Raw genomic sequence first — 13,202 nt, 5'->3', positions numbered from 1 at the left:
TCATCCCTTGCTCCATATCCCTCACATGATGAACTCTGAATCAGGTCGTTATGTAAATGTTTCCAATTGATTGAAAAAGTGGGTCATGTGTTAGCCAAATGCTCCTGGCTTTAAGATTTATCAGCATTATTAAATTAAACATGCTTCATGCTCCAGTGAGCAGGAAAGCTACATTGGCCTTTTCTTAATCATACTGGTGAAAGGTATGTCTTTTATATGGAAGTTCATAAACTCAGTGAAAATGATGGGAACAATAGGGCAGAGGCATTTACTCTATATATGTGCCTCCTCTCACATAGTTAATTCTTCATGGACAAAGAACGATTCTCCCCAAAACACCATTTTAAGCATTTCAGAGCATTTCCTGCCAGAAGAGAGACCCATCTAGGGCTCTTCCTCTTCACAGGGCCATCACATTCTGCTTACTTCAAAGAAGCTTTGAAAGTGCTTCTTTGTCTTTCTACTTGAAAGCCCTGAAGATACCATTATGTCCAGTCCAATGGATAAAATAGATAAGAGGTCCAATTCCATCCCAGTGCAAAGCAGGTACAGCCCCACTGAAGTCAAAGATGCTGCATTAGGAGACAGAAGATTCGAGTTTGGCCATGAGATGGAAAAAGCACGCTAGACAAGCAAGGCTTTGACAAGTGTAATGCCCGGGCAAACACATACTGAGGACCAGAGCAACATCTTCCCAAGCATGACCATCTTGGGGAACAGCCTTTATTGGTCTTTGGAATAGGTCTTTATTGCAGCAAGGAAAGCTCTCCAGGGTAGAGAATGTGGTGCTTGACACTAATTTGGCCCAAAACAGCTGGGGAACATTTTACAAGCAGTGACTATTGCAGAAAAAACAAGCCTTTTAACTCCAGTTGTCTTTTGGGAGAATTCTCAGAGATATCGCCAATATTCAGAACAATCCCATTCTTCCCCTCCCTCAGCTTTAAGATTAAAAAATATATATATTAAATTCTGGGAAATTTTCTTAATCTTTCAGGAATTTCCTGTGTCTGAAAAGGCAGCTCGATTACAATTGACATGAGAGGAGGAAAAAGAAGAGAGAAAATGGAAAATGAGAACAATGGAAGGACTCTCCCACACACACACTGCTTTTTTTCCACATCAGTTTTGTGTAGGCTAGATTGATCAGTTAATTTAGTGCTCTTAGTTTTAGGCTTGCTAACACCCCAGAAGTACTGAGATGCTCCTGAAGATCAAGTAAAACCTTCTTATTAAAAGAATGCTGAATATTATGTATTAAATTAGTTAAAGACTATGACTATCTTCACAGTTATTTCCCATACTGGCCACTCCTGAGAAGGCATATGAAGCAGGATAGAGGAGAGGGAAACTGAGCTCTGGGCTCGACTATATTATCCAGACAGGTTTCCATATGAGAGCTCAATAGACACCCATTAGGTTCCTGCACCCCACAGCCCTCATCAAATGGCAGGGGGGACAACAAGCAGCTTTTTGTGGGGCATGTTCATCTGAGCCCCTGCAGACCATGGGTCCCCATGGGGGCCTGGGGCACTGCCTGGCTCTGTGGTTGCTGACGGAGTTGAGTGCATGCATTCACGTCGTGTCAGAGGGCAGACAGCAGCAAGACACCTTAAAAGGAGAGCTAGCTCCTGTGATTGCAGCAGTTGAGCTTGTGACACATTTGTTTTGGAAATGCCTCCCTGGAACAGCATCCAAATGCCTACACAGCTATATAGCAGTTAAGAGTATTTTGCTTTTCATTAAAATGCCATTTCATTTGCCTCCAGTCATTGGGGAGATTTAAAAAAAAAATCTCAAATGGCTCTTTTCCCTCTTAAATGCTTTGTTTCTTTGTCTCAAACGCTTTGCCCTAAGTTCAAATCCAGCCCCCATGGGAGCAGGAGGCTGGACTAGAGACCTCAAGAGGTCCCTGCCCACCTGAATTAGCCTGCGATTCCCAGTTCTTCACAGAATGAATTTTAACTCTTTTTTTCCCCCCTGCAAAGTTGAGAAAAAGGCTCTTCCTGGCTGTCCTGTAGTTTGTGCCTCTGTCCCTGAAGTCATGCTACACCATGGGTGCAGGTGCCTTCCCTGTCCTCTGCCTCATGCAAAAGCAGGAAACAAAGCCTGCATCAAGCAGAAATACCCCCACCACCCTGCTTTGCCATGCCAGCCCTCCTCCTCTGGTGCATCCACTTCCACTCCCTGGGCACATTAGCCATGCGCGAACGAGTCCTGCGGCACAGCTACAACAAACATTGCATGCACCCACTCTGCAAATGTTCAGTGGAGAGCCAAGGCATCTGCTGCTGATACCGGTGGGCACACCTGGGATCAGCTCCCCAGTGATAACTGCCTCCTCTCCTGGGACACGGAAACATCAGCATACATTTTAGAGGAGCTGGCTCTGATTCTCCTCCCATAAATAAGGTTCAATCACAAAGCTGTTCCCTTTGCTTTGGCACTAACATTGCTACTTCCCGCAGACCCTAAATCCAGAGCGAGGGTCTCTCCTCTCATCTTTTCAGGGCTGGGGTCACTGCTCCAGCAAGGGCACGTGCTTCCTGGCACTAACTCCTTTCCTCATGCCATGGGTTGGCACAGGTGTTTAGCAGGTGTTTTCCTTCCTATACTTTGTTTATGGCAAGGTGTTTCTTATTTCTTTCCCAGAGATCTGTGAAAGCCACAGTAAAGTAAAATTACCCTTGCCCTAAGCTGATAGCATTTTTCAAGTCCATCCTCAAACCCTTCTTCAAAGCAAAGTTAGAAAAATACAAGACAGGCAGAAAATATGCTTGTGTTAACTTCACTAAGTCACCCTGTTGCATCTGGGAGGTACAGTCATGCCAGAAGCTGGACACAAGGTAGATTTTCTGTTGCAGATTTCATCATGGAATGTTCTCATCAGTATTATGGAACCCAAATTTTATGGATTTAACTAGATATTTATTTTGGGGGATGGAAACATTTTGTTCAAGCTGTCTGAAAACAAACAGAGAGGAAAACTTGTTGCAAAAACATTCCACAAGCACGACTAGCTCCCCTCTCTGAAAAGTTTGGATGGAAATTTACGGGCACTGCCAAATCAGACTCAAGGAAGAATGTCTTTGTAGCCCACATCACCCATTATCTAGCCTTTAAAAATAAAAATCACACTTTTTGATAGGTTTTGTCAATCCAAGATTGCACTTAAACCACAACACCCTTGAGTCCCTTTTACCAAGGACTCTTGTAGATCCATGCAGTTAATGTGCTTTGCTCTAGGTCTGTGTACTCTGCTGATCTGGTGCTGATGAAACCATGAAAGCCTGAGACCCTGCTAGATACCAAACACTTTACAATCAGTGTATATAATTTCCAGTTTTTGTAAAGCCTCAAAGGTTTGTAAGAACATGCATCAGGCATCAGCACTGGGCAAGGAGGAACTAGCAAGTACAATCATGAGACTTCCCTGAACTGAAAGTGTAAAGGGAGAGCATGTTGACTACTCTTGCATTAAGCAGAAGCTATGGTTAGTACTTTTGTGAGTATTTTTGCATGCAAAGCTACTGGGCTTTATCTAGTCTCCCTCCTCTATGGGAAGGCTGTGCAGCCTGTCCAGGGGGCCTTCCCCTGGGATCCTGCCTAGGATCATCTTGCCTGTTTTTTAAAGGCACTATCACCATTAAAAACATCCAGTATGTTTTGTGGGCTCTTTGGTGCTTCAGGAGTCCCACCATCAGAAATCCAGACATTAAAGACAACTGCAAAATTTCAGTGTCCTTCAGCACACCATGATATGTAACAGCAAGGCCCAAATTTCTAATGTGGTTGGCTTAGTTTCCTGCTGGGGATTAAGATCTTGGCCAGAAAGTCCATAACTCAAGAATGCATTTTTCTCTGTGAGGGAGGAAATGTTTAAACACCTCTGACTTCTCAACACTCCCTGCACAAAATTCAGACCAACATTTTCTGATCCTTAGAGACTGAAAGCCCTGTGCTAAATACACAAAAAAGTACACAGAAGGGAAACCACCTGTTTTTCCTCTATTTTACACTTTCTAGTTTGTTCTCCTGACAAGAGTTGCCTGTTAGCTTGCTTAAGTAGGAGCTTTCTCCCCACTCATCTCCCTGTAGCTTGATCCTGCCATTAAGACCTAATCTGGTGATTTTCAGCATTGTGTTTTAGCAGCTGGGAAGCAGTGCAGTGCAACAAATTCAGAATTATGACGTCAATACAGTCTGCCCAGATCAGGTTGGAGATGGAAGGAGCAAGAAGATAAATTGCTACGGCAGAAAACAAAGTCTAGTATTCCCTTAAACACAGACTCCATGTGGAAATGCATCAGCCATCAACAGAATTAAGTTGTCAGAAGGTCTGAAGCTATAAGGAGAGAGCACTAGCAAAATCTACATGAGTGATGCCAACTACTATTTCACAACTAAGCTGCATTTCCAGCTGCTGCTCATTTTGGCAAACTGCAGCTATTTTGGCTCACATTTCTTCCACTTGGTCTCCAATTCCAACTATTTTAGAAACCTCTAACCCAAGAAGAAAACTCCACACTGCCTCAGTACGTCAGTGGTATTCCTGTTTCTCATCTGCCTGGTTTTTCAAAGTGTCACAGGAGACAAATCTTCCCGCTCTTGCCCTCACTGCAGGCATGTCCGGAATCTTCATTCTTGGTCACCTGCTCACATCTTCCTGCTCTCCTCCGGGCAATGTGTCACCACTCATGGCCTAGAATGTCACTCGTTGGCTGCTGATGAGCAGTTATAACCTGCCTCCCTCTCCTTGCTTGTGTACACCGCAGAGCTATTTCAGCTCCACTCACCTCTACACTCAATTGATCAAAAACTAATTACTACAATTTCTACCATGGGTTTCCAAACATGACTTCCTCTGGCCCAGGGCCGGCCAACATGTCTGCCGAGAGCCCTGCTTTGCTCCCTCCTTTACCCTGTCTGTTTTGCCAACTCCTTGGCTGGCAAATTCAGAGCCAGGACCATGACTGCCAGCAGCCCTTCTGACTGCTGTCAGTGCCTCCCCCACTCTCTTGGTTGCTACCTCCTTTACTCATGTTGCCTATTAATTCCTGCTTCTCCCACCAACCACTTTCCTAGCTGCAGCCCTTGGGAACGTTTGTCTCCTGTTTTATAAATAATCATTTCCTAGCACTGTTTAAGTCAGCATGATTTTCTCCCCAGCTCTGTTGATCCCTCCCATCCTTCCCCACCCTTGCCCTCTTGACAGCAGGGTGTTTTTTTTGTTTTCTTTTCTTTTTTATACTGGATGGCCCTGCATGGAGAGATATTTGCTCTAGATATTATTACCTAGATATTAGCAGCAGCTGATACAGATACCTCTGAATGGTGGCCCATGGGTCCAGCCCTGTGAAACCACCATAGATTCAGCTACATCCAAGCCAAACGCACATCTCCACTCTGAACTTGGAAGAAAGCTGTACTAAATCTACTCTTCCCTTCAGGAAAATCCCTGCTGCTCACCCAATTTTCCTCTTTTATACAGCACATCCATAAGCTGGTTTAAACAACCAACTGCCACTTGAATTTGTTTTCGGCTAGCAACAGGCTGTGCACCTTGCTGTGGGTGTAAGGCATGGTAGACCAGTTTTTCTTCTCCTGAACCCACTTTAAATATGTATGTTTTCAGTGGGAATGTTGAGTTAGTCTTTGAAGCAGAGCTCAGCTCTTGAATGCCTTCTCTTTCCTTTTCTAGAGAAAGAGGAGGAAGAGGAAAAGGTCTGTACAAACTGCAAACCTTCCATAGCAATTTTAAAATCACTGGGTAGCTGAACACCTTACTGATTTTTACTCAAGATTTCATGTATTTCAGAGTGATTTCTGGCCTGATCGATAAACCAAAAGGAACAGAAACACAGCATCACATACCTCTAGCACAGACCTGACCCACGAGGCAATGAAAGTTAGCAAGTCTCTGCACTGAAGAACAGCACAGACCCCTGGATCCAGCCACCGGACACCCCAGGTGGGGGAATTTCCGGTAAGAGTCTCCACTAATCCATCGAGAGTCATGTCATTCCTCACAACCTACTGCACCTCAAAAGCTAATGAAAACCAGCAGCAGTCTCCAGAAGAGGTGTAAACCTGGCACAGCTGATGCGTGTTTGTCCAAGACAGGAAACTTGCATCAGATATGGTGGGAATATGGGTGGTGATATCAAGTTCTGGTCCAGAAGACAGCACAGAAAATGTTGGAAGAACAGCATTGTCCTGACATTAATGGTGCACATAACTCAATTGCAGGGTATTGCCTGCATCCTACTGATTCAAGGGCTTCTGTAACAAGTGAAATCAGAATTAGGCCCTTATTGTCAGATAGTGTTAGTATCCCTGATCTCTAACGTAAGCCCCATCTAAAAAGAGCTGTTTTTGTTGCAATAGCTGTGCCATTATAGTGATCTTTCATGTGAAGGCTAGTGACTGAAACTGCAATTCTTCTTATTGATCACCACAGGATGAAGAAGTCTTGCCTGCAATGAGGAGAGAACAATAACTTCATTTGATATGACAGGCCAGCATGATTATAGTACCTTCTTTTTTCCCTGATGCATCAATAGAAGACATAAAACTCAGAGGCTCATGTTAATTACCAGGTTTAGGTGAAATATCTCAGGCACTCCTACCTAAATATATCTGGACATATCTATAGGATACAGAATTTCCATTCATTCACATAAACCACTGCTGGGTTGAAAACAGAGTCTAGACAGAACAGGAAGCAAAATTAAGTTTAGTGGGACCAAACAAATACGTGCCCTTGTGCAGCCTAGAAAACCTTCCCTAACTGGGCTGGCTTCAGTGCTCAACAACACTGGGACTATGAGCAAAATCAGTGAGTTGAACCTCTTAAAGCAGCATCTCACCAAGCTTAGATAATCCTGCTTGGAATAATAATGGATCGTCACTGAATTTAAGTTGTTCTATTTTGTGGTGAATTAAAACGATTTTTGGAAGGTTGTCTACTTGGGTTGGGGTAAGGGGATTTGCAATGCAGTTTAATTCAGTTACTTCCAATTCACCCTGTTACTTAATTTTGGAACAATTTGCCAATATAAATAATACTTTCAGTGAATGTTAAACTGCTTAAGTACCTCAGAGATTGAGGATTCAACCCATTATGTGTTTAGCCAACAAAAGTGAGAGCCAATGCTGTTTGCACTACTATTATTGCTCAGTGATCAAGAGCATCCTCAGATCTGCAGATGTCTGAGCCTTTAGCAAGTGCCAGGTAGACTCAAGAGCCCATGCACTGAGAAATAACATTTCCTAGGACAAGGAAAGCAACTCCATCTCCTTAATTACAGTTTTTGGCTCTGCCAGCAGATTAAAGAATACATAAAACCAATCCATTAAAGATTTCCCTGAGATTATATGCCTGTCCCTCCATTCCTGAACCAACTTTCTGTAGATGCTGGGTGGCAAGGGCCCTATCTGAGCACCAGCAAGAAGAGCTGCTGATGTGCAGGCAGCTAGGACCAAACATTTGCTTGGTCTCCACTTACTGTACGTGCCCTGGACATCTCAAGTAGGGAGAGCTGCAAGCACTGCATTGCACAGCCAGGCTTGAATCCTGCTACAGGGCATGGTACTGTGCAGCAGGGCAGATTCTAGAGCAGCATCTGAGTGACAGAAACCCTCCTAAAGCTTTAACAGCTCAGTGGAACCACCTTGCACTGTCTTGGATTAAACTGGTCCAATGCCATGCTCCATGCTTGCACCCTTTAACATGTCAAGGGATCTGTGGAAACACTACTAACTAGGCCGCAGACAGCAGCTGGGCTGAGCCACTGGAGAACAGAAAAACTCGTTTGAGATGAAGGGAGTCAAGGTAGTCATCTGGCATTTCAGCAAGAAACAGTAATAAACATGTCCCCTGAGATGAGCCCTGGCAGAGAGAGGAAAAGCCCTAGTTGGTAGTATAGTAGTGAGATCGTTAATACTGTCCTATGTGACATCATTGTCCTAAATAAGCTGAAGAAGCCTGGTGTAGATGGGACTATAGGAAGGTGGCTGGAAAACTGGCACTCTGAAGACATTTATTAGTGATACTCCTGTTAACCTGCCAGCTGAAAACCCAGGAGAGGGAAGCCAATATACTGCAGAACAGAGTAAGAAGCCCAAAGGAGCTTGACAAAAGGGAGAAAATAAGCAGCTCAGCAAGGAAGAGAACTGAGCTTGGTTGCATGTAATTAAGTGCACAGAAACAGAACGAGAGTTCCCCATTCACCTCAAAAGGGCTGGGGGGCTGACACCATCTCAATATGAAAGTTCAGGATCTACAAAAGAAAAACAAAAACGAAGAGGTGTTTCTTCAGGGAAGATGCAGACTAAAGACAACAAACCAGAGGGGAACAACCCAAAGTCCCCAAGGGCCAGGAAACACAACCCATGGGGAAAGGCTGGAGGAACTAAGGTTTTGGGCAATGGTCTTGAATCAGGGGCTTGAACTGCAGCAAAGATGATCCAGGTCAGATGCTCGAAAACAGCTTGCTAACAGAAAGGACACCCACATGCTGTCAGTGACAATGTTATTCTCCAGTCATATTTGTTTAAATCTTACAAATGGTTATTCATTTGCAAACAAAGGTCCTCTATGAAGGACACCGATGCACGTAACCTTGACATTAGGCTATGCCCAGGGTCAGTCATACTTCAGGGTATACATCAGATTTAGTCTTCTTTCCCCAGTCAAAGGCTACGGAACTGGAGCCAAGGGATGCTTCCTTACACCAAGAGACACCACAAACAGGCTGCCCAGCAGCATCTTGCAGAGGTGTGGTTCCTGGCTCTCAACTCAGTGGAGGTGCATACTGCTGCATCTTAAGGCTGTTTCTTGCAGGAAGCCATAGCTCAGCTCTGGAAGAGCTCTTTATTCATCTCTACCTCCCCACAGGTTGCCAGCCCCACTGTCAAGCCACATTCATCCCCTCCACTTGCATTTGATCCACATCACACATGCTGGAAGGCCTGCAGTGGCAGTCCTCCAGTCACGCACAGCCTACAGAGACCTTACACTGCCCTGGGCCTAGCACTGGGTAATAATAAAGCAGCACAGCAAATATTTACTACTGAGGAGAAAGAATTGCCTCATGCCTATGCACCACCGAGCAGAAACTGGCCTAAAACAGTAAATTTATGATTATATTCAGTGTGAAACTAATAAAAAGTATATATTCCCAGCAACACTATTCAGACACTTCACTTTGTTCAACATGCACATTTATCAGTGATCCTACTGCCTGAGAGCACTGTCAGGCACAGACACCACAGGGAGCTCTGAAGGACCTGCTTCTCACTCAAGTCAAAGGATGCTAGGGCAGCCAACATTAGCTATATGCTGGATTGTCCCTCAGAGATGGAGAAGCAAGGATTATCAAATTGCCATCATCTACTGTCCCCTGTATGCCATCTTTTACATGTAATTTTTCAGGGGAAGGCCAAGACACCCAAAAAAAGGAACCTCACAGCTACAGGTCTGTGACAGCTGCTCACAAAGCAGGAAAAGCCACTGCTGGACCACGTGGAAAAGAGAAGGCCTCAGAGGACAAGCTATTTGATCTCCAGCAGCCTGGAAATGCAAAGTCACAGCTTCTGAAAAGAGATCTCCAAGTACATTACTGGCATCCTATTAAACAGCAGCACAGCTTAGAAGAGAGCACCTTTGGGGTCTCAGAAAGAGGAACTACCCCAAACAAAGCCCCCAAAAGGACTTCAGAGAGCAACAGGCACGTTCATCTCGTTCCCATGCCACAGCCTACCACATCCTTGACTATAACTTCCCACCCCTGACCCTGGGGTATGGTCTCTACCCCTCCTTCTCCCTCTCCACACCTCCACCTGCCAGGCTGCAAATCATTCCAGGCATCCTGGAGAGCTGAGCTCACGTCTGCAAAGCAGAAGATGTCACTTCAAATCTCCTGACAGAGCAGCCTTGGAGATGGCTGATGCTCCTGTGTCTGCCTGCTTGGAGCATGGCGCAGGGCCAAACAGCAAGTGCTGTGAGCGGCCTTGCCTCTGCAGCCTTCACTCTCCTTGGCACACTGCAACAAGATCTCCCCCTCCTTTGATAGCTCTGTTTCCCAGAAGCACTACCCCTCAGCCTAATGTGGACATGCTGAAGTCTTCCTTGGAGAAGGTAGGCAGCCACAGGTCTCTCCCCAAAGGAAGGTGTTCAGCCACCCAAACATTTCTAGCTTGCTACACTGTGTGCTTCAAGCCTCTCACACTACAGATGCTACAGGAGGACAAAGGAGATGAAGAACTGAGCAAAGGCTTGGCTAGGCAGCAGGGAAGACTAAAGCCAGTCCATATTCCCAGAGCTACATTTCTCACAACCCAACCTGCCAAGTTGAAGGTCCATTTGAAAAAATCTACATTGCATGGATTCCCCAAAATGAAAGGTCTTTACATTCCCCTTCCAAGACATACCACTCTCCCTTCCTCCCTGCCATTCACCTTTGAAACAGATAAAGAGGCAGCCAGGATCATTTTCCCACAGCTTATAGTTGCACACAAAGCAGGCATCCCACAAGCTCCCATCTGGGACCCCCCCTTAGCCCCCTCCACCAGAGCCTATTGACAGCCCTGCTTTTAATCCCACAGGCAGTATCATCCCAATAATCTCCCTCAGTTTTCAATCTACTGATCTGGGGGCAGCCCACAAATCCTCTCATCCTGAGAGCAAAGCAATCTTTACTGCTTCATCTCATCCCATCTCATTTTTTGTCTCTAATCCCCGGAAACAGGAATGAGCCATGCAGAGGGTGGGCTGCCCTAGAGCAGTCTGGCCAGGAGCCGGTGGACAGACACAGAGAGGGAAACATGGAGAAACAAACAGGACGCACCAGGTCAAGACCAGCAGGGAGAGCCACAAGAAGGGCAAAATTCCATTTGATGGGCTGGGGAGGGTCTGAATAAAACAGACATGAGATTATTTTCTATCCCTCACTCAGTAAAATCAGGTTTCCCATGATTATAGCTGAATGGACATTCCCTGGGTAGGAGGAGAAAAGAAAATCTAGTTCACTGCTCTCCAAATCACCCACGAGATTTTAACCCATTATTGGCAAGACCAACAAACTCAGCTAGGAAAGCACCCAGGTCCCTGAGATCAGGGACCTGGTCTGAGGACTGGATCCATCCAGCCTCCTCCAAGAGCATCTCACCTACACAGTTTTCAGAGATGAGAGGAGAGAAAGACTGAAGAGAACAAACAATTTGGGGGGAAGGGAGGGAAGAAAAAATTAAAAAAAAAAAATCAGGACTTGCTCCTCAGTTACAGTGGTTTAAAGTTGTTTGGCGACTTGGAGATGCACCATACAGGGGACTTGCACAGATATCCCTGCTGCCACTAACACTCCCCATGCCTCAGTCTGCCAGGACATGGTTGGCAATCGAGCCGTGGCACAGCCTAGCTGTCCTAGCCATTGCAAAAAAGCTGGCAGACCATGCAGCTACTCACTGTTGATGGTCAGGCAGGTAGCCTCGATGCTACAGCAACCCCTCAGCCTCTCTGTTTCCGCAAGCCACTCTAACGTACAACAGGGGCAGCTGCAAGGTGCCTATGGCCTTCTTGCAGACAATGGGACTGATTTAAGCAGCAAGCTGCCAGATTTGGCTTTTCAAGCACATCGCAAGTGACTGAGTGGTAGCCAGACTGGGCCAGACCCAATGCCCTGGCATAGTGTCTCCTTGATAGCTGAGGAAGGATTTTCTTCTATCACTGCTAGGTGTCCTCAGACGTGCTCAGGGATTATTTTGACCGTTCTCCAGTCTCTACAAAACATACATGATTTGACCAATTTCCAATTGCATGCATTTTTTTTTTTTTTGTTAGACAGTCCAATGTCAAGCTGTGCATGAAAGGGCAGGGGTTTGGGGCTGATCTCATGAATGTCACTGAATTTTTCAAAGCACCTCAAGGCTGGGCCCAGATGCCTCCTGCTCCAAGTACAGCAGAAGCTGGAGGAGAAGGAAATGGGCAGGCCTTCCCATTTTCCCCACCATGGGCTGTGTGCAGAAGAGACAGACCAGATGCAGCTTGGAAGCCATTATTCTGCCTAACAGCTCTGCAATTGACAAAAATGCATGGGAACAAAGCAAGACTGATAGGGTGGCAAGGCAAGCTGCCCTATCCTGCTTGGTCCAGTCTTGTGTTATAAACCCTATCTTCCAGTGCCTGTGGGTTCAGGTCAGGATCCAAACACGTGCTCTGCCTGCAGCATTTCTCCCATTTGTGCTGGGTCTCTGCAAACCCAAGCCCATGTTTTCCACCTACAGTCAGAGACTCCTTAGTATCTAGGCTGGATGAGGAGCTGCCAAGCAGGGGTCCTGGGAGATACTCTTTGGGAAAGGGCATCTCATGGGAAGCATAGGGAAGGAGATCCTTGGAGCAGGGGTCTCTCCCAACCCTTAGAGAAGCAACCTGGCACTGCTCAGTTAAGACAGAGCAGCTCTGGGGAGCACAAATCTGCTGGGATGCAGCACTTGAAGTCTTTCCTACTTTAAGCATCTATATACAGAGAGTCAGAAAAATGAAGCAGGGTGAAGACAAGCTCAAAGAGCATGACATGCACAGAGCTCACCTAAAGCTATGCCCCAGTGGTGTGACCCCCTAGCTGAAAGCACTGTGAGGAACAAGGATGCAAGGATGGTACGTGAAACAAAGCCCACTGGTGGCTAGGCTGCACAAGCAGCCCGTGGGCCATGACACCTGCAATGCAGGAGGTGGAGCCAGGCCATACTGCCCCTCTCCATCCCACTTGGCAGGCACCCCGTGCACAGGTTAGCTCACTGGGCAGCCTGACGCCAGCAAGGTGGTGGTGGATCTCCAGGCCACCATCACACCCGGGTTTGGCTGGCAAGGACAAGGTATGGGGGAAGTCATTATGCGGCTCTCCACGGCTGAGGGTGGATCGCCGGCCGCGCTATGTTCAGACCCTGACAGCAGGCTCCAAAACTGTCACTCCCTATCTATTTTCACTTCAGCTAAATCTCAACCTCGATTAAAATCAAGGGGAGAGTTGTGTTTTCCTCTCTACTTCTCCCTGTAGTAGGTCCTCTATAACCTCAGGTCTAAACAGTAAGCAAAATATACCAATGAGTAAATTAGTCTGCTTGTAAAAATCTGCTAGCCCAGGATTCACCAGGAATCCAGGCTGCCAGCTATCGGAGAAGGGGCTATTCCCACCCACAAC

This window comes from Apteryx rowi, unplaced genomic scaffold (genome assembly GCF_003343035.1).
Source record: "Apteryx rowi isolate R43461 unplaced genomic scaffold, aptRow1 scaffold_699, whole genome shotgun sequence".
Lineage (NCBI taxonomy): Eukaryota > Metazoa > Chordata > Aves > Apterygiformes > Apterygidae > Apteryx > Apteryx rowi.
The sequence above is the reverse complement of the archived record's forward strand: the minus strand, read 5'-3'. Positions refer to the sequence as shown.